The sequence below is a fragment of the Lissotriton helveticus genome, chromosome 2_1 (genome assembly GCF_964261635.1).
Source record: "Lissotriton helveticus chromosome 2_1, aLisHel1.1, whole genome shotgun sequence".
Taxonomy (NCBI): domain Eukaryota; kingdom Metazoa; phylum Chordata; class Amphibia; order Caudata; family Salamandridae; genus Lissotriton; species Lissotriton helveticus.
Genome location: NC_136059.1, coordinates 434,092,074 through 434,113,026, shown reverse-complemented (window position 1 = coordinate 434,113,026; position 20,953 = coordinate 434,092,074). Strand labels below are relative to the sequence as shown.

Genomic DNA, 20,953 nt, shown 5'->3' with positions numbered 1-20,953 from the left:
CAGTTAACATGCGAAATAAAAACAAATTTCTCCTGCTAATGCATGACAACTGCTTTTGTGCATGCCTATGTTTTCATGAATTAACACATTTAAGCCAAACCTATTGGCTTTTCTAACTGTTGTTAATATTTGGAATCTTTTACTCCTACTTTTCCTCATCCAAAACCAAAGTACAACATTATATTTATGGGAAAATAAACGAAGTACAATATTGTATTTCTGGGCAGTATGACGTAAGGTTGCCCACCGATGACTGCCTTTTGCTACTTGCGATATGTGCTCTTGTGGGAGGGACATGCTTATGCACTATCCATTATAAATGTCATTCTACTTTCATGTCGCCAAGAAACAGACTATAAGACATATAGAAAAGTGAGGAAAGCCTTTCTCTACAGACAGACATTTAGACTAAAGATTGCCTTGTTCCTCCACTTATTTGTTTGAAATACTACTGTATCTCATTTCCTCTCTTAGAACGCTCAGAAGCAGTTTAAGGCTAGTGAAAGCGCTGTACAAAAATAATTAAATAAAACGGAAATCCCAAGTGAAAGCATGCTCAGTCAATTCACCCATAAAACATACATTCAATATTCTGCAGCTACGTGTTAATGTTTTGGAAGATAAATCTAGTATTACATCCACAAAATATAGCCTTCAAAGTTGCCATTGTTTCACCGCAAGGACTTGGGCAGAATGAGATGTGACAGTGTTTATACTCGGGGTAAAATAAGAACCATGGGATCAGCACAAACCTTAAATGAGGGTTGGGGTAAGCTGAGAAAAAAAGGAATATTTTCAGGAAGATTTTTATAGTGACTACTTTGAAACTTAGACAGCAGTGCTTCCTTGCATATTGACCCTTAGTACGTGCAAACATTGAAAAAATATTTGATCCTGACTTCACCATCTTTGTACAGTTGCTAACGCGGGATTACTGGTTACTAATTATCTTACCAAATCCCAAACTATGTCGACTGAATCGTTGGTACCTGTCGTTGAGTAAAAGGTAATCTCGCAATAAGTCAATCTATTTAAGAACTTACACCACTCTAAATGACCACCGACCAAATTTAAGTTTTAAAGATTTAATATAAAGTCAAAGATAACTGAAGATACAAACTTCTCAAAATGAGATTCAAAAGGTAAATTGGTATCACTATAAACATGAACTTCTTGAATAATCTAAGTCTGAAAAACAAAATAATAAGTACAAGCTCAAAAACCATAAGGGTTGTCAAAATAGATATAAGTTGCAATCTCAAAGTCATTACAGAAAAGAAAATTAAGGTTAGTCTGTCCCTACGCTATACTAAGTGACATCCCTACTTAGCAAGATCTTAACCCTCTAGGTGTCAGCCGTGGTGACTTCCTAAGAAGATCACGCACTTCTCTTTGTCTCTTCTCTGATAATGGGTCTCTCCTGATCAGCCTATCTGCCTACCCATCCGCTTCCTTAGGCTCCCAAAATCATCTCCTCTGCCCTCCTCCCGGGTCTCTTTCCCTAATACCAAATCACATTTCTGATAGGAACGCCCCTTGGGACGCCCCTCACGTGGTATCTCTGTGCGCGGCAAACTCCATGATGGTACTCTTGAAGACCCTCGTTAAAGTTGACCTTGGTTCCCAGGCTTCTTCTCCAATGCGCCGATACCCCCTGAAATTCCTGGAAACTCCTACAGGCCTGCGCAAGGCGCCACTGAACAAAGTCCCTTTCATTCGAGCTGATTAGGACCCTCGCACCTGCATACAGCTCGTCCTGCAGTGGGCCTCAAATTCCAGACTCCACCATATCTTTAGTCGTAAAACACTCTCAAAGCTCTGTGCTGGACACCTCACGACCTCTTCTCTAACGAGCACAGGGCAATTTAAACGACATGACATTATCTGCTCTGGCCTACTTGATTTACATGCAGCAGGTCCCTGCACTCTTAAAACGTTAACTTGATTTAAACAGCAAACATTCTTAACTAGCATACGTTTCTAAAATAACACATCTATAAAGCTTATACTTTTAACCCTAAGTTCAATAGTACATTTGGAAGAACCATGTCAACCTTATCTCACATTATTTTAGCAGCACGTTCAGGTTTGCTGTGAATTGCCCTAAGGCCTACACATTATACTGGATTTCAAAGTTACATTTAATTCGGACATAATTCTTTTAACATGAGAACATGAGGTTTTCACATATATTCCAACATTTCTACATTAATCTCACACCGTTATAATTATAGTTACTCTACTTAACATTCTATACATTTCGCTACTGAATATAAAACACTCTGTATATTTCACTCCTGGATATAAAACACTCGTGTGCAAAACATGTTTAAACTAACTACGTGCTTGTAAATATGGCGTACTTATACATTTTTTCAAACTTGTGCTCTCTCAATCCCCCCTTTGATGACCTTCAGGGGTCATCATCACCAAGACACCAAAAAATGTAGAACCCTTCAAAGTGAAGACAGGGCAGTGCCACCTCTTTTCATACTCTCTAATGCTTTCAGACTCTTATATTGAGTGTCCTGCATCGCTGTCAACTCTTCTTCCTGTTTCTTCATAGCTCTCTGCAACCTATTTGCTCTATAACATTGATACAAACGCACCAATCCCCACAAAGTGATTACACAAATCACTATTATGATGATGGGTTTCAGTATGTACCAAACGATACCCTTTCCTAAGTTGGCAAACCAACTTCCAACTTTACCCATTCCATGACCTACTTTTTCCCACACATTTACCTTTGCCAGGTCCTCAATTTCGTAGTGTATGGCAGTGATGTTTTGTATATACTTCTCTAGAGGTTTTGAATTGTCTGGAATGTAAGTACAGCATTCCTGGACCTTCAAGGCCTTACAGACTCCTCCCTCTTTTGCTAACAGAACGTCTAAAGCAAGTCGGTTCTGAAGAACCATTGCCCTAATCGATTGCATCTCCCCTTCTATCAGCATCAAGGATCTTGCAGTACTGGCAGATAGTCTATCTATGACTGTAGCTAACCTCCTGATCTTAATGTCAGTCAATATCAGTCCTAAGAAAGGGAATGCAGCACCTAATACATCTCCAACTACTTCTGCTGCACCCAGCCCTCGCTTCCATCTAGTTGGTATTTCTTTCTTAGGTGTGTCTAAATTCTCAACATGATATATTTTAGGGAAGACAACAGCCAGATAGCATGATCCGTACCAATTATCTGGTAACTTCACATAGGCATTTCTTCCACATACAAAATATACATTTGGTATTGCTTGCATCCCTTTCAAGAAGTCCTTAGAGTAATACTACAATTGAAAAGCATGTTCACAATTGACTTGACCTACATAAAAGTTTTCATAATAGGAGTAACTCCTGTGAATGCACAGTTTCCCCCGTTTCTCCTTATCCAAAGCAATTGGACCAATACTACCTTTTCTTTGATGTGCCCTTTCCTCCTTGGTCCAATCTGTTTCCCATTGTCCTGATGCCTTCAAAATCTTCTGCCTCCTGTATCTAGTATATACCTGTGCTATAAACTTTTTCTCAACTTCTGATATTTGACAAGTCAGATTGTTTCTTCGAGCATGTGAAGTATCTAACGTTTTCCATGGAATAAACCATTTGTGTAATCTGTCTTCGCTTTTGTAGTAGTCCCATTTGTTCAAATGCTTGAAATTCGGAACCTCTGGCAATGTCGAGTCGAAATTCGAGAAGTAATACTCAAATCCGTCTCGTCCATAAAACATGCTCAACAATAAACTGCACGTTATTCCATATGTCAACGGAAGATGATGGTATCTGATACCCTCCTCCACTGAAGCTGGTAATTGCATACAAACGTAACAATCCTTCACTTCCATGGCATCAACATATTCATAAAGCAATTTAGCATAAGCATTTGACTTGTAATTTCCCTGAGACTCATCTGTGTGAAGCCTTTTTATTTCTGCATCTAACAACGCTTTGTCTTTCTCATTGATGTTTCCCTTCTCCTTAATAATGGTAGTTTTCGGTGTTGATACTCCCTTATCCTCCTTGACTGCGGTTTCATTCCCTTCGTGTCCCACTAGGAATGAAACAGTTACCACTAAAATTATAAGAGAAACCACTACTCCTAAAAGTGTAACAGCTATACATTTTGCCCTGCGGTTCGGGTTGCCAGCCTCCATGTTCTCAAACAGTGTCTCTTTGGACGTTCTTCTCGCATCAACTTCTTCCCCGTTTTCAAACAAAGTCTTTCTCTCTTGCAATGTCTCTCTTTTGAACACTTGGAAGCTTGACAATTTGTTTCCGCAAAACAGTTCAAAGTCCAGTAGAAAATTAGACAACCCTAGCCCTTCTCCATCCACTAAAATGAAACCCCTACCATTTTTCTTCTTCCACTCGGCGCTAGGTTATCTTGCAAAAATTTTACAATTTCTTTTCAACAGTCTTATTTTCGTCTGAAGTTATGAATGACTCAAGGAGTGACACTACGTCTTCATAAATGTCCATCCGAAGTATCATTCCCTCAGGTTCTAGGCAGTTCGTACCACAACATGGAAAGTCAACTTTTTCTAGGATTATTCTCCTTATTTCGCTCAAGACAAGTGGACGGACGAAATTGAGAGTTAACGTTTTTTCAATTTCTACTCCTGGTACTATCAGTTCTACATCCACAATTACAAAGGGGTCCGTTCTAATCAAGATCACTTTCTTCACCTTTCCAGTTCTGCGCCCTTTTGAAGACATTCGCAATATGGTATTAATCCACAACAATAAGCGCTCCTAGCATTTCCACTACTCGCTCAAGCATTTCCAAACGAAGAAGAGTTCCCTCCAATATTGGATATCGTGAACAGCAAACTGGAAACTCAACTGTCTCTAAAATCAATTTTCTTATTCCACTCAGGAGAGCAGGATGAACGATGTTGAGTGTCAGCAACCTTTCGGTCTCCGCTCCTGGCAGTAGAAACCTTATTTGCACTGTGATGATCGGGTCAGTTCTGATCAGTTCCACTTCCCTGATCCTCCCTGTTCTGTGTCTCCCAGACATCTGCAACAAGGTAGGTCCAGTCGGGAGTAGAGTATCTTCTGCTAGGCACTCGCACCCTTCTTGATCTTCTAAGACCCTCCTCGGCTTGATCCTGGATATCTTCTTCTGGATCTGAGTCTTCGGATATAGGAGCAAGCGTTTCTTCTTGGGCCGACCTCAAACTTAGCCTTCTTCTCCTTGCTGGCCAAGTGGCAGCTCCAAGCCTTATTCTCCTATTCCTTGTCCTCTCATTTGGTTCTTGGTCGCTCTGATACGGATCTGAGTCTGAGTCGTATTCACTTCTGCTCTCTCCTTCAGTTGCGTCTTCTGTCTCACTGCCGTCCTGCCTTCGCTCTTCTTCTGAATCCGTTGCGTTCCCTACTTCTTCCGACACCCCCTCAGCTGCCTCAATCCCTTCTTGCAACTCTTCTTCCACTTCCGGGCTTTCGTCTGGGATGGGAGCTGTTCCTTCTAGAGGTGCTGGAACTCTTCGAGTATGGGAAGCATGGATCCAATTTGGCAGCCCCCCGCACTTCACCGCGGTGTTCGTTATCAGGATTACCTGAAAGGGCCCACGCCAGCGAACATCTAGGCAGTTCTTCCGGACGTGTTTTTTAACCAAGACCCAGTCCCCTGGGTTCAGATCATGACACAGGTTCCTCGATGCTGGAACTTCAGCCGCATGCACCTGAAGGGACACAGAATGGATGGCGTCAGACAGTCCTTTACAATAATCCAAGATCAGATCATCTGTAATAGTCAATAGGGCAGTAGTTGGAACTGTAGGAAGTCTCATGGCCCTCCCCATCAGGATCTCGTGGGGAGAAAGACCTGTCCTCCTGTCAGGGGTGCTGCGCATGCTCATGAGCACTAAAGGAAGAGCATCTGGCCAACTCAAAGATGTGGATGCCACTACTTTAGCCAATCTATTCTTCAACGTGCCGTTCACTTGTTCCACAATTCCTGAAGCTTCTGGTCGATAACTACAATGCAGCTTTTGATCGATATTCAGTGTGGAGCACAACATCTTCACTATTTCGCTGTTAAAATGTTTTCCTCTGTCAGATTCCAAAGAGGCAGGCACCCCGAAGCGCGGTATCAACTCCCTGAGCAACAACTTTGCCACTGTGAGTGTATCGCACCTACGTGTAGGGTACGCTTCAACCCATCTGGAAAATACGCATACAATCACCAACACATACCTAAGGCGATTGACTCTTGGCATTTCGATGAAATCTAATTGCATTCTATTGAAAGGCCCCCCCGACCTCCCAATGTGACTCAGTGTGACTGGTGTTCGTTTGCCTACGTTCAGTTGTTGGCAGGTAACACATCGATTACATACTGATTCTGCTGCTATTCTAAATTTAGGGCAATACCAAGTTTGCCTAAACACTCTCATCATAGCATCCCTTCCTAGATGTACTGGACCATGTATTTCTCTCGCCATGGGATTAGCTAATTCTTCAGGTAACACAGCTCTCCCATCTGCTGAAACCCAAAAATCCATTTCACTTCGCACACAACCTGCTATTTCCCATGCCTTTTTCTCTGTTTCAGGTGCATTCTCCTGCATTATTCTTAAATCCTCCCAAGTGTCTACAGTTTCTAACATCATACTTAATTCAGTCTTTTCTTCTGAACCTTCTATTTCCACCTTTGAGAAAGAATAATTTTGTTCCGCACAATAGCGTGCGACTTCATCAGCGTATCTGTTGCCTTGTGACACAAAATCTGTATTCTTAGTATGAGCTACACATTTTACTATTGCGATGTCAACTGGACCTTGCAATGCTTCTAACAACAGCCGCACAAATTCTCCATTTCGAATGGGCGAACCAGAGGAGGTCATGTAACCCCTCTGAGACCACAACTGCCCGAAATCATGAACCACGCCGAAACCATATTGGCTGTCCGTGTAGATGGTGACTCTCTTTCCGTTTCCTGCTATGCAGGCACGAGTTAGGGCAATAATTTCTGCTACCTGTGCGGAATGTACTCCTTCCAGGCAAGCGGCTTCCACAACTCCAGTAATGGTACAAACAGCATAAGCTGCTCTCAACCGACCAGTATCGTCTCTTAAACATGAGCCATCAACAAAGTAAATTTCATCGGGGTCAGACAATGGCTCATCCACAATATCTGGTCTGGGTTTCGTGCATAGTTCAGTCACATCAAGGCAATCGTGGTCTTCACATCCTTCGCCTTCTATTACAGTGGGTAATGGCATCAAAGTAGCAGGATTCAAGACAGAGCATCTCCTGAGAGTCACGTTCTCTGCGGCAAGAATAACTTGCTCGTAGCGCGTGAGCCTACTATTGGTCAGATGCTGCGTCTTCGTCCTGGTCATTAGCAATTCAACTGAATGTGGTACATACACCACCACTGGATGTCCCATCACAATACTCTCGCTCCTTTCAATGCTGACACCCGTTGCAGCAACGGATTTGAGACATCCGGGCAACGCTGCGGCTACTGGATCTAATGTAGCCGAAAAATATGCAACTGGTCTACGGGCATTTCCGTGGGTCTGTGCCAAGACTGACAAAGCACATCCCTCTCTCTCACAGCAATAGAGTGAAAATGACTTTTCGTAATCTGGCATTCCCAGAGCCGGAGCACGACATAAATCGTCTCTCAGCTGTAAAAACGCCACCAGACATTCTTCATCCCATGGTACCGGATCACTCACCTCCTTGTGCGTCAGTTTCTGTAAGGGCTTTGCTTTCAGTGAGAAGTTAACTATCCACTGTCGGCAGTAACCCACCATTCCTAGGAACATTCTAACTTCTCTCTGTGTTGTAGGCGCATTCATTTTCATTATCGTCTCAATCCTCTCTGGGGACACCTTACGTTTCCCTTTTTCTAACCTGTGCCCTAGATACTGTACTTCTGTCAGACAATACTGCAACTTGCTCGGAGATACCTTATGTCCATTTTCAGCTAAATGATTCAGTAAGGCAATTGAGTCTGCTTTACAAGCTTCCTCTGTCTCTGACGCAACAAGTAGGTCATCTATGTACTGTACCAGAACCGAGTTCTGTGGCAGTACTAGATTCTCAAGATTCTTCTTCAACAACTGATTAAAGATGGATGGGCTGTCTGTGAATCCTTGGGGGATTCGACACCATGTTAAAACGCGATCTTCCATTTTAAAAGCAAAAAGATACCTGCTCTCTTCATCCAATGGGATTGAAAAGAAAGCCTGACAAAGATCTATCACTGTGAACCATTCTGCTTGACATGGTATTTGAAACAGTATCACTGATGGATTCGGTACCACGGGACAACATGAAACAACTATGTTGTTAATCTTTCGTAAATCCTGAACTATCCTAAATTTCCCGCTAGGTTTCTGCAAACCCATAATCGGGGAGTTACAAGGACTACCCACGATTTCTTTTAGTATTCCCTGTTGTATCATTGACTCGATCACAGGTTTTATTCCCGCAATCGTTTCCTGGGACAATTTGTATTGAGGCGTTCTTGGAAACTCAACATTTGGTTTTACCAAAATTTTTACCGGCTCTACCCCCTTAATCAATCCTATTTCTTCTCCTGTGAAATCCCATACCTCTGACGCCACTGCATCTCGTAGGTCTTGGGGAAGATCTTCTATTGTCAGAGTAGGATATAGTTCTACACAAGATTTTGAATTGGCCACCTTAAAAGTAGCATCTTCGTCGGTAGTCTGTACCTCCACTCCTTGCGGGGTGCAGTATATGGTGCAATTCAATTTGCACAACAAATCCCTTCCTAACAGACATACCGGACTTGAGTCACAAACCACAAACTGATGTTCGTTCATGTGGTTTCCAATTTTCACAGACACTGGTTCTGTCAAAGGACTAGTCATTCTTTTATTTGCGACTCCTACCACCTGAATTGTTTCCCCTGACATTGGCAAGTCTGGAACCACCGCTGATCTCAGAGTCGAACGAGTAGCCCCAGTGTCCACTAAGAACGTAGTGGGACACCCTGCTACTTCTGCCTCAACAAATGGCCCTCTCTGATCCACTTCTAGGACTGCCCCAAGGGTACAGTCCTCTTCACTGCTCACCCGTTGTCCTGTCAATGGATCAATGTAATAACACTTTTCTTCCTCGATAAACAGAGGCATTTGTTTAAAGACCTTTCCCCCAGCTGCTATCTTCGGTGGCTGTGGGAATTGGGCCCGTGGAGCCGAAGTCCCCCCTTTGGCCACCTTACTACTTGGGACTGTCACCTTTTGCACTGGGACTTCTTGGACCTGCTCTTCTACTTCTAGCTCTCCATTTTCAGGGTTAAAGGGACACTCGCGTCGCCAATGCCCCACCTGGTGACACTGATGGCACTTTGTCGTTTTCTTTAAAGTGGCAAAGTCTATCCTAGGTCTCTGCCCTTCCTCATTGTCCTTATTCTGACCGTTTGGTTTTCGTCCCATCCCCTGCTTCTGCTGGCCACCCTTCCCAGCGGACTGCATTTGCACCACCATCAATTTCTCCTTTAGATTCTTGGCTTTAGAATCTATCTCGTCACTGCAGTACCTCGCATAACGTAAAATCTCATCTAGTGGTTTGTTCTGCCAACAGATTAAATGTTGCTGTATCATCAAACAAATATCAGGTCTCAACCCCAAGACAAACTTTGACACAAACTGCCCTATATCTTTGGGATCCATTACATCTAGTCCACTGTATTGCTTGAATGTTTTCAATAATCTTTCATAAAACTCGTGAACTGTCTCCTTGGGTTCCTGCCTTGTTCGGTCTATTTTTACCCAATCTATGTCCTGTGGTGGTACCTTATCTTTCAGCCATGCTATTACCCTTTCATACTTTCGCATGACAATCTCGGACGGTCCATTAGTCCGAGCATCCCTCACTGGTTCAGTATTTGGCCATTCAACACTAGTCTTACAAGGGGTCCACAGATCAGATGGGACCACGATGTCAAACAACGTGTTCAAATCAATCCACAATACCTTCGAAATTTTAACAAACCTCTCTACCTGCTTATACCACTCTACTGGATTGTCCCGCAACTTCGGAAATGAGTTGGTAAATGCAGCTAAATCTCCTCTACTCCAGGGCACATGTACATCATTTCCATTTGATATTTCTCGCAAAGGGAATGCCTCCATATGCATTACCCTTCCCTCGGGGGTCATCTCATTTGTACTTCGTCTAACCGTGCCCTTTTTCGACCACCTTTCTTCCCATTTATCCAGTTCCCTCCACACTCTTATCCCTGATACCAGCTCTCTTATGTGTGTTTTTAATCCAGTAGTTCTCTTCTCATCTAGATCCTGGTCTGCGTACTGTAATCTGTGGTTACTCTGCAATGCCCTTGTCCTAGACAAATCCACGGCATATCTATCTGCCAAATCAGTCAGTTTCTCATGAAACGCTCTAGCTTTCCTAGTAATATCCTTTGCCATGAACAATAACTCATCCTGTTCATACAATTCTATCCTTTCCAAAGGCAATGTTCCATCTATTATCTCATCAACATCTGATTTTAAACTAGTAACATCAAGCCTTTTTGCCTTAATTTCAGCTTTTAAGACACTCAATTTAGCTCCTCCATCCGCATCTCTCCCATCCCAGCTCCGAGATCTACGTTTAGGTATTGGTGAGTTATAGGGAGTCCTCCCCTGTTCCCATCTCTCTAGGTCCCATGCCTTTCCATCTTCTCGGGGTGGGTGGTGAAACACTCCTTCACACCTCATAGCCCCTCTCTCCCATTCTGGCTAATTTCACGGGATGCAGGGTAAGATGTTCCATTACTCCCTTTTTCTTCACTACTTCCCTGTGATTCCTGATTATTCGAGGCGTGGCGGGACCTATCGCTGTTCTCCTTTCTCCAATGTTGAACGTCTTCCCCGAGTGTATGATGAAGGCACCTAAACCTTTTCTGAAAAGCCCGTACCGCCTCATCTCCTCCTTTCCCCCAGAGACGGGACATTTCCTCACATTCTACAATCCTAGTATTTTGTTCCGGCTGTTCTCTCTGATTTGTAGGACTTGCATCCCCTCTATTCTCTTGACTTTGGCCTTCCCGGCCCTGACTGCTTTCGCTGGCCCCGCAATGAGATACAGTCCCGTTACCCCTGCTTTCCCACTCTGATTCCGTTCTTGTTCTGTTACTCGGAGATACTATGGACCCGTCCCATTACCTCAAATCAGCTCTTAACTCTGAATAGGATCTTGGCCGCGGTCCCCTTAGATCCATTGGTCCTCTCGGACCTCCCTGTTCTGAATTGGGACCGACAGTCGTGTCTAATGGGGTATTCCATGTTACAGATCCTGGCAATTGTTTCCATGCATTTGTCACATTATTCCTCCTTTCCATCTCAATCCTTTCCCTATCCAATTGCCTTTGTTGTTCCCCTCTATCTCTCTCAGGGTTATAGATCGAAACTATGGGTCCTATGGTAACAGGCACTTGAAGAGCGTCTGGTAATCCCACAGACTCAGCCCTTTCGGTGGTTGGCGTTTTCTGCACTACAAACCTTCCCACTACACTCTGTACAGTGTGGTTTGGAGGTGTTTCTCCGCCTTTGATAGGTGTCCATTCCGATATAGGGAGTGGTGTATATCCCTCTATGTCATTCCCATCTTCCCTTGCGAGCCCTCTATCTTCTATTACCCCACTATCGGAGGTGGTCTATCCATTAACAATCTGTTTATCAGATTGTCCTCCGACTCGCTTTCCTCGTCTTCTTCCATGAGGTTTCCTCCTCCTCCTGCCACCTCCCTCATCGGATACATTTTCTCCACCTCAATAGCCTGTACCCTCCAACGCTTTTCCTCCTCATCCCATTTGGAATCTCGCACTGCCCTTACCGATCGCGTCAGCCTTTGTTGACGCCTGTTCAAATTTCGGTCATGTGCAGCCTTAATCCATGCATTAAGGGCCTCAAACTGTGTTGGTCTAGGTGAGGGTTTCAATGAGGACATGGTTGCTTTTAGCCGATGTAACACCTCTAACTTAAACGTCCCGTACCTCGGGAACTGCATTTCCTCATTCCCTTCCGTAAGCTTATTCCAAGCCCCAATCCATAATATCGTATGTAGCCCCACATTCGTTGCCATATAATGAGCTGGTGTACCCTCTGGCGGAGCCTCTTCCCCATAATAATGTTCACTTCGTTTACGTTTAAAAATCCCTTTCAAACACTTAAAACACTTCATGATTTCTCTTTTCTCCGCGTTTGTTTACTTCCTGATGACACTCCACCAATCTCAGCGCCGTTCTCACTAACTGGCCTATCCGTACGCGACTTTCCTCCGACGTCACGCTAGCCGCCCAACCAGAGCGCGGCTTTAGCTAACGTCACACCAACCGCTCAATCACAGCGCGGCTCTAGCCGACGTCACCCGTCCCCCTTCGCAGCAGTTCCCCTCCTTTCTCAGCTCGTCTCCTCGGTCATGCACGCATCCCATTCATACTCCGAAAAATGATTACTTCCGTCCAAGCGATCACCTTTCTTTGACTGTACGCCCACAGTCTTTCTGTAGTTGTCACCTTAACTTGGCGAAATGTCTTTCCGTTTACTTCCAGACAATCGCCTTCTCCGATAGGTTACTCACACACAGTAACTTTCGACCAGCGTCCGTTACTCATACACTCACTCTTACACTCCCCCTATCTTGGATCCACGGCGGTCAATGGTACCTCGTGACCTCCGTACTATGGTCGACAACTACCCTGGATGTTCGATACACCCAAAACCACTTAAGCTCTGGCCTGAACTTAAGATTTCACCAGTTCACCCGTTTACCAGGTAACCAGTTTACCAGGTTGCGCGCGCTCACAACCTTCTCTCATTCACACTACAGGCATTCAACTCCGCAAGACATTACAATACAAATACAACACAAAACACCGCAATCTGTTCACGCATGACCCTTTTTATACTCACTCTCCGATACTGCTGCTTTTCTCGCACCGTCTGCACCTTTCGGCACACGATTCTTCCGCTGCTCGTCTCTCGACGTCTCGGGCCTTGGGGTAAACTAACCTCTCTAGATTACCTTCCTCAAGAAGATAACCATCCTCACTCTGCTACCAACTGCTAACGCGGGATTACTGGTTACTAATTATCTTACCAAATCCCAAACTATGTCGACTGAATCGTTGGTACCTGTCGTTAAGTAAAAGGTAATCTCGCAATAAGTCAATCTATTTAAGAACTTACACCACTCTAAATGACCACCGACCAAATTTAAGTTTTAAAGATTTAATATAAAGTCAAAGATAACTGAAGATACAAACTTCTCAAAATGAGATTCAAAAGGTAAATTGGTATCACTATAAACATGAACTTCTTGAATAATCTAAGTCTGAAAAACAAAATAATAAGTACAAGCTCAAAAACCATAAGGGTTGTCAAAATAGATATAAGTTGCAATCTCAAAGTCATTACAGAAAAGAAAATTAAGGTTAGTCTGTCCCTACGCTATACTAAGTGACATCCCTACTTAGCAAGATCTTAACCCTCTAGGTGTCAGCCGTGGTGACTTCCTAAGAAGATCACGCACTTCTCTTTGTCTCTTCTCTGATAATGGGTCACTCCTGATCAGCCTATCTGCCTACCCATCCGCTTCCTTAGGCTCCCAAAATCATCTGCTCTGCCCTCCTCCCGGGTCTCTTTCCCTAATACCAAATCACATTTCTGATAGGAACGCCCCTTGGGACGCCCCTCACGTGGTATCTCTGTGCGCGGCAAACTCCATGATGGTACTCTTGAAGACCCTCGTTAAAGTTGACCTTGGTTCCCAGGCTTCTTCTCCAATGCGCCGATACCCCCTGAAATTCCTGGAAACTCCTACAGGCCTGCGCAAGGCGCCACTGAACAAAGTCCCTTTCATTCGAGCTGATTAGGACCCTCGCACCTGCATACAGCTCGTCCTGCAGTGGGCCTCAAATTCCAGACTCCACCATATCTTTAGTCGTAAAACACTCTCAAAGCTCTGTGCTGGACACCTCACGACCTCTTCTCTAACGAGCACAGGGCAATTTAAACGACATGACATTATCTGCTCTGGCCTACTTGATTTACATGCAGCAGGTCCCTGCACTCTTAAAACGTTAACTTGATTTAAACAGCAAACATTCTTAACTAGCATACGTTTCTAAAATAACACATCTATAAAGCTTATACTTTTAACCCTAAGTTCAATAGTACATTTGGAAGAACCATGTCAACCTTATCTCACATTATTTTAGCAGCACGTTCAGGTTTGCTGTGAATTGCCCTAAGGCCTACACATTATACTGGATTTCAAAGTTACATTTAATTCGGACATGATTCTTTTAACATGAGAACATGAGGTTTTCACATATATTCCAACATTTCTACATTAATCTCACACCGTTATAATTATAGTTACTCTACTTAACATTCTATACATTTCGCTACTGAATATAAAACACTCTGTATATTTCACTCCTGGATATAAAACACTCGTGTGCAAAACATGTTTAAACTAACTACGTGCTTGTAAATATGGCGTACTTATACATTTTTTCAAACTTGTGCTCTCTCACAGTAATGGGGCCTACGATGAAGTGATGCCCACATTCCTATGATGAAAATTGCCACAAAGAAGTGTGATACTCCAATTAGTATGAGGCCGTTACATCTATATCATGTCAAACAAAGGTCCACGAGTATTGGACTCATGTCAAGTTTTTAGGTATTCCTCAGAAAATAAATCAAAATGAAATTCATTTACTTAGAAGATATCTTATCCAAAAATTATGGGGCATATTACCAAGGGTGGCGTTAGGCAATTATCGCCGGTTTAGTGCGCGGTTTTCGGCCGCTAAGCGGCGATAATTCTATCGCTCTATTAGCAAGCTGTCGCTAGCGACAGCTTTTAGGCGATAGCGAGCGGTTTGGGGCCCGCTTTGCATGTCAGCGATATTTGCCGCTAATGACATGCAAAGTGGGTGTACCCAACCTGTTAGCGACTGAAAGCAGTCGCTAACGTCGCTATCGCCTATTAACAAGGCAGGCGTAGCGATGGAAATATTCCCGCTATCGCCAAAAACCAACGCCTGCTCAGACCAGTTCTTAGCCATGTTATCCAATGGGAGGTGGATAACATGGCTAAGAGCATTTCGTCGCTAATGCGTGAATATCGCTGTATTCTCAGCGATATTCACGCATTTTGCCAGATTTTTATCGCTTTTGAGATAAATCTTGCTAATAGCAAGTTATCTCAGCGATAAAAACCGGTGATGCGCGGCGATAAAAATATTGCCGCTACCCCATACTTAGTGATAAATATTGCTATTTGTTGGTAATATGCCCCTATGTGTTAAATCCGGCCCGCCTGTCTTTATGTTCGACATTCTTCATCCACATGAACGAACAACAAAGAGAATTTTAAAAAGAGATAAAGAGCCAAACGTGAATTTCCAGGGCTGGAGGTACACTTTAAAATATTACATAAGTTGTATTCAAAAGAAACATTTAGTATCCTAGCACCTTATGTAGAATTTTTTTTTAGGATGGATGTTGAGCAGTGCCATGCGAAACTGCCGCTTTAGCGGAGATAATGGTTGATATTATGCCCTTGTAAATTTCCATAAAAGCCCAGGTTCTGGTGTTGACCTGGACTTCTATGGGAATTCACAAGGGCATATTATCAAGCCCATTATCGCCACTTTAGCAGCAGTTTCCTGCCGATAAAAGCGGCGATAATGTATCGCCCTTTCTTGATAATATGGCCCTGCGTTTTTAAAAAACATGTGGTGAGTGCATTCTCGAAGTTCAGATAGCTGGATGCAACCCAAATAGCCAACGCTAATCAAAACATTAAACAATGGAACCGGGAGAAGGGGCTGACCCTAGGCTGTTTCAACTGGAAACGATTTGAAAGCGTGCAGTGGGCCTAATGAAAGCAAGGAAAATGGACCCTTATATTCTTTGGTGGGCAGCTAAAGACAGTCATAACTTAGGGGCAGTGGGCCCCTTGCCTCCCTGGTCCCCATTGCACTGTACCTACAGCAACATTAATAGCTATGACCCTAATAGCCTCTTGAGACGGCATTCATATACTTGGCTCTAGAAATACTCAGCGGGTAACGAACCGAGGTTCATGGCTGATATTAACATAATCTCTTACGCAAACCACATCCTCTCACTCACCGGTGACACCACCACCACCAGAACCAACTTCTATGCATGCATGCCAAACGTCGCCGACTGGATGAAGAACAACTGCCTGCAGCTGAACACAGACAAGCCGGAAGTACTGATCTTTGGCAACAGCAGCAACACATGGAACAACTCCTGGCAGTCATCATACTTAGGACCCGCACCCACTCCTTCCAACCATTCCAGAAACCTTGGAGTCATCACTGACAACTAGCTCACCATGAAATCACAGATCAACGCTGTCTCCTCAGCCTGCTTTGTCACTCTGCGAAAGCAATGTAAGATGTTTAAGTGGCTATCCCAGAACACAAGGTGCCCCCTGACACAAACCCTCCTCACCAGCCAACTGGACTACTGCAATGCTCTCTACGTAGGAATCGCCGCACACCTTCTACAGATACTTCAGACCATAGAGAACGCCGCACCCAGACTCATCTTTGGCCTTCCCTGACAAACCCACATCACACCCTACCTCAGGAAACCTCACTGTCTCCCTGTACAGGAGAGATGCTAATTGAAGCTGCTGATCCACGCATAAAAGGCTCTACACAACCAAGGACCCGCCTACATTAACCACCGCCTGAACTTACACCAACCATCGAGAACACTACGCTCTACCTCCATTTTACTTGCCCATACTCCTACATCTACCGCAGCAGAAGTGGAGGACTCTCTTTCTCCCACATCAAAGCAAAGACCTGGAACAGCCTACCCAAGCACCTCAGGGCCATTACCTTACTTCCAGAATTCCAAATTGCCCAATTGGCACTCAAGACATTAAAAAAATCCTCGAGGGTGTGCAAGCGCCTGCATATCCTATTGAGAGATTAGCCATACATTATAAATCCTGATTGATTGATTGATCCCCTGGAGCAGTCTAGGTGTGATGGCAGGTCCTGCATTCTGAGAATTTCAGTCTTACATTGCTTTTATTGAATCTAATGGATTGACAGATCACAGAAAGAAAATTTTATTTAGCAAAAAGGAAAAACACACAGGCACTGAACTACAGGGAGGTAGGTGTCAACTCTTATATGTGAAAGCGTGTCTCCCCTCTGTCTAGCTGCCATTTACCACATAAGCAACCTGTGGTGGTGGTGCTCAGGTGGGGTACTGCAACAGCATAAACTCTAAGCATGGGCATAAAATCCGTTCCGCTCGCGGATTTTTCGGATTTTCGGTAAATCCGCAATCCGCGAACTCTCGCGGATGTAGCGAAAATACGCAAATCCGCGCGCTGCGGATTTTTTGCTTGTGTTCGCACTGCTCGCGGTCCGCGGCGCGGGCAGCAACAATCTCGCACTCGCGAAATTACAAAAATTACAATTGGGGAGGGGTGAAGGAAGTGACCCAGTCTCCAACTTCCTGTTCCTGTCCAGCAAGCTCCTCCCATTGCTTAGTCCATTTCCTGGCCACTTTGAATTCGATCTTGACTGGGAAGGATTACTTTTTGTGGATGCTGCTGGAGATTTGGCTTTGAGGCCTTTTGGATTACTTTTGGATTCGAAATTTGATTTCACAAGTAAGTTGATAAGTTGATGTTGTTTGTTTGTGGTGATTTTTTTGTTTTTTTTTAGACTTTTTGGGCTGGGGTTGGGGGCTGGCTATGTTGGTGGGAGGCCATTTTGAGGCATGGTCCTGCAGGTCCTGGCCATGTGGATGGGGTCAAGCTCTGATTTCTTTCATTATGCCCAGGGGGCCTAGAACTCCTGCGGATTACCCGAAAATCAGATTTGTAAAAAAATGTTTTGCCTGTGTTCGCACTGCTCGCGTCCCGCGCAGCAACAATCTCGCACTCGCGAAATTGTAAAAATTACAATTCTGCACATGAATTGAAAACTACCAGGCTTAGTTATGGGTGCATGCATGATACAACTGTTTTGGTGAATTTTAACATGATTCTGGCCAGGGCATGGATGGCATTGGATTGTGGTGATTTTTGTGTGTTTTACGACTTTTTGGGGTGGTGTTGGGGGCTTGCTATGTGGGTGGGGGCCATTTTATTGCCTGGTCCCGTGTGGGTGGGGGTCTAGGGGCCATTTTTAAGCCAGTTTGTGTGCTTTGTGCCATAGGCCTGCACCCAGTGTGCTGTGATTTTATCATGCCCAGGGGGCCCAGAATCGGTCTGTTCGCGGATTTTGCTGGTTTTTCGCCACGTTCGCGTCGTGAAGCAACAACCTCGCACTCGCGAAATTGCAAAAATTGCAATTCTGCACCAGAAAACCACCAGCAGGCAGCATAAACCTTCTGAAACTTGATGGATGGCATTGGATTGTGGTGATTTGATTGGTGTTGTGTTTTTTGACTTTTTGGAGTAGGGGTTGGGGGCTGGCTATGTTGGTGGGGGCCATTTTGAGGCATGGTCCTGGCCATGTGGATGGGGGTCAAGCGGCCATTTTGAAGGCAGGCAGTGAGCTTTGTGCCATAGGCCTGCACCCATTTTGCCTTGCTTTCACCCATTGTGCCCAGGGGGAGTCAGTGGTACATGAAACTATAACCCTATCTGTGTGTACTCTCTTGGATCAATGTTAAATTCCTGTTTCCCAAAAATTTAGCAATTCTTAATTTTGAAATTTCCATATTGTGTGGTGTGCACGTGTGTATTCATAAATGCCTACTTGCAAACTATTTATTGAAGCGCTACATATGCAACATATATTTACTGATGTTCCTCTGTCTTCGTTTGCTTTTAGGTGCACAAAGTCAATAACTCCGCATCATCGTTGAGCATCAGTGCCAGGAAGAAGTCCTGCTGCGGCCTGCTGTTCCGACATCTGAAGAAGATGGCTCCAAAAAGAGGTGCCCGTAGCTCCTCTTGCAAGAAAGATGTCTCTACTAAGGAGAAGAAGAAGCAAGTGGCACCACTTACCAAGGAGACTGGTGGCTCGACCACTAAATTTTTGTGGAAAAAACAAAGGTCCACCATGAGTGCTGCACAGGTAGCCTGTTTAGTGGTTCAATCACCAACGACTAGTGATGTTGGCTCATCGCAAGAAAGTAGCAGCACTCCATCAACACAGGTTGTAACTCATCTCACAAGTACTATTCAACAAGCAAAGCCGCAACAACAACTGCATGGGCTACTAGTACAAGCACAAGTACATGCGCAAGGAGCTGGCCGAGAAGGAGCTGTCCGAGAAGGAGCTGTCCGAGAAGGAGCTGTCCGAGAAGGAGCTGGCCGAGAAGGAGCTGGCCGAGAAGGAGCTGGCCGAGAAGGAGCTGGTCGAGAAGGAGCTGGTCGAGAAGGAGCTGGCCGAGAAGGAGAAGGCCGAGAAGGAGAAGGCCGAGAAGGAGAGGTCCATGGAGAGTTGCAAGTAGAGGTCAGTGAAGAGGCCCATGTAGCGGCGCATGGAGCGGTGCAAGTGCCCACAATGGTTGTTCTTCCAGAAGTAGGGGCACAGGAGGAAATTGACTTTGGAGCCGGGGTATCATGTCAGGAAGACGAAGGCACTCCTCCTGATGATTCATTTTCTCCCAGCTCCCCAGCAAGGAAAAGATCAAGGAGTGTGTGTAGAAGTTCCTCTTCAAGCCCCGCTCTATCAGATGATCTGGATCTAGATTGGCAACCATCTCCGACGTCTGAGAGGGAGGCACACCATGAGCTGCGAAAGGTATCAAATGTTAAAAGGAAGGGCCCCGGAAAGCTCATACTTATGGATCCGAACGTCGGACTTGATGAAGTGGTGCATTCTGATGTTGTTGAACAGGATGACAGCAATGACCTAGTCATCACACACGTCATTCCAGCCACACCGGCCATGCAGCAGACAGACATTTATACCCTATCCCGACGTCATGCTGAGCGTGACCCTGGCGACGTGGCACTGGTAGCACCACCAACGCAGTCAAGTAGTACAACAAGTTCAAAAAAATCTACAGCTCCCATATTTTCTCCCCAGAGGGGGACTCCATCCAGCTCGACTCCCTCAAGTAGGGTTGCTGCAATAATTGCACAACCCAGTAGATGTCTGCAAGGCTCATCCACCACTGCTTCATCTGGCATTGGCAGTATCATCTCGTGCGGCAAAACCAGAAGTTTCCAGTCCCCAGTTTGGAACTTTTTTAGTGTCCATGCAAAGTATGATAACATAGCCGTTTGTTGCATTTGTAAGACTAGAGTTAGCCGTGGTAAGACTGGTACCAACTATGGAACCGGAGGCCAGATAGGTCATCTTAAAATAAGGCACACTGTCGTATGGTTTGCGCACCTAGCAAACATCAAGGGAAAGCAATCCCAAAGGGCAAGTGGCCAAAATATACCCATACTAGGTGTTTCATCTGAAGATGACGGGGAGGTAGAAGAAGCGTCAGACATTTGTCCGGTTGCACCCAGTACCCCTGGCAGCACCACACCCTCCGGAACACATAGGAGGCACACTGAGAGTCTGGGAGACACACCAATGCGGAAAATGTCAACACTGAGCAGAAGTTGGTCGAAGAAGGCATCAGCATCATCCAGTAAATTTGTCCAGCGCACCATTACAAACATGTTCTCCTCAGATGCGCAATTTCAACGCAACCACCCAATTGTACGCCTGTATAACACTAAGCTGGCTAAAATGCTAGCGGTTGACCTTCTCCCTTTTTCGTTTGTCGAAGGTGTGGGTTTTCCTGAACTCGTGGCAACACTGGCCCCTAAATGGAAGGTTCCTAGCCGGTTCTATTTTGCCAGGGTTGCTGTTCCAGCACTACATAAAGAGGTGCTTGAGTTGGTTGGGGCAGCTTTGCAGAAGAGTGCTGTTCACACTATACACCTGACAACAGACATGTGGACCAGTTGCCAAGCCCTTGATTACATGTGCATC

The 20,953-nt window shown here is 44.7% G+C and overlaps 1 protein-coding gene across 1 annotated transcript in view; it reads right to left on the bottom strand.

Moving 5' to 3' along the window:
* The window catches only part of ITGA2 (integrin subunit alpha 2), a 683,385-nt gene that overhangs the window by 284,848 nt on the left and 377,584 nt on the right, over positions 1-20,953 (bottom strand). The gene's annotated exons all lie outside the window — the stretch shown is intronic.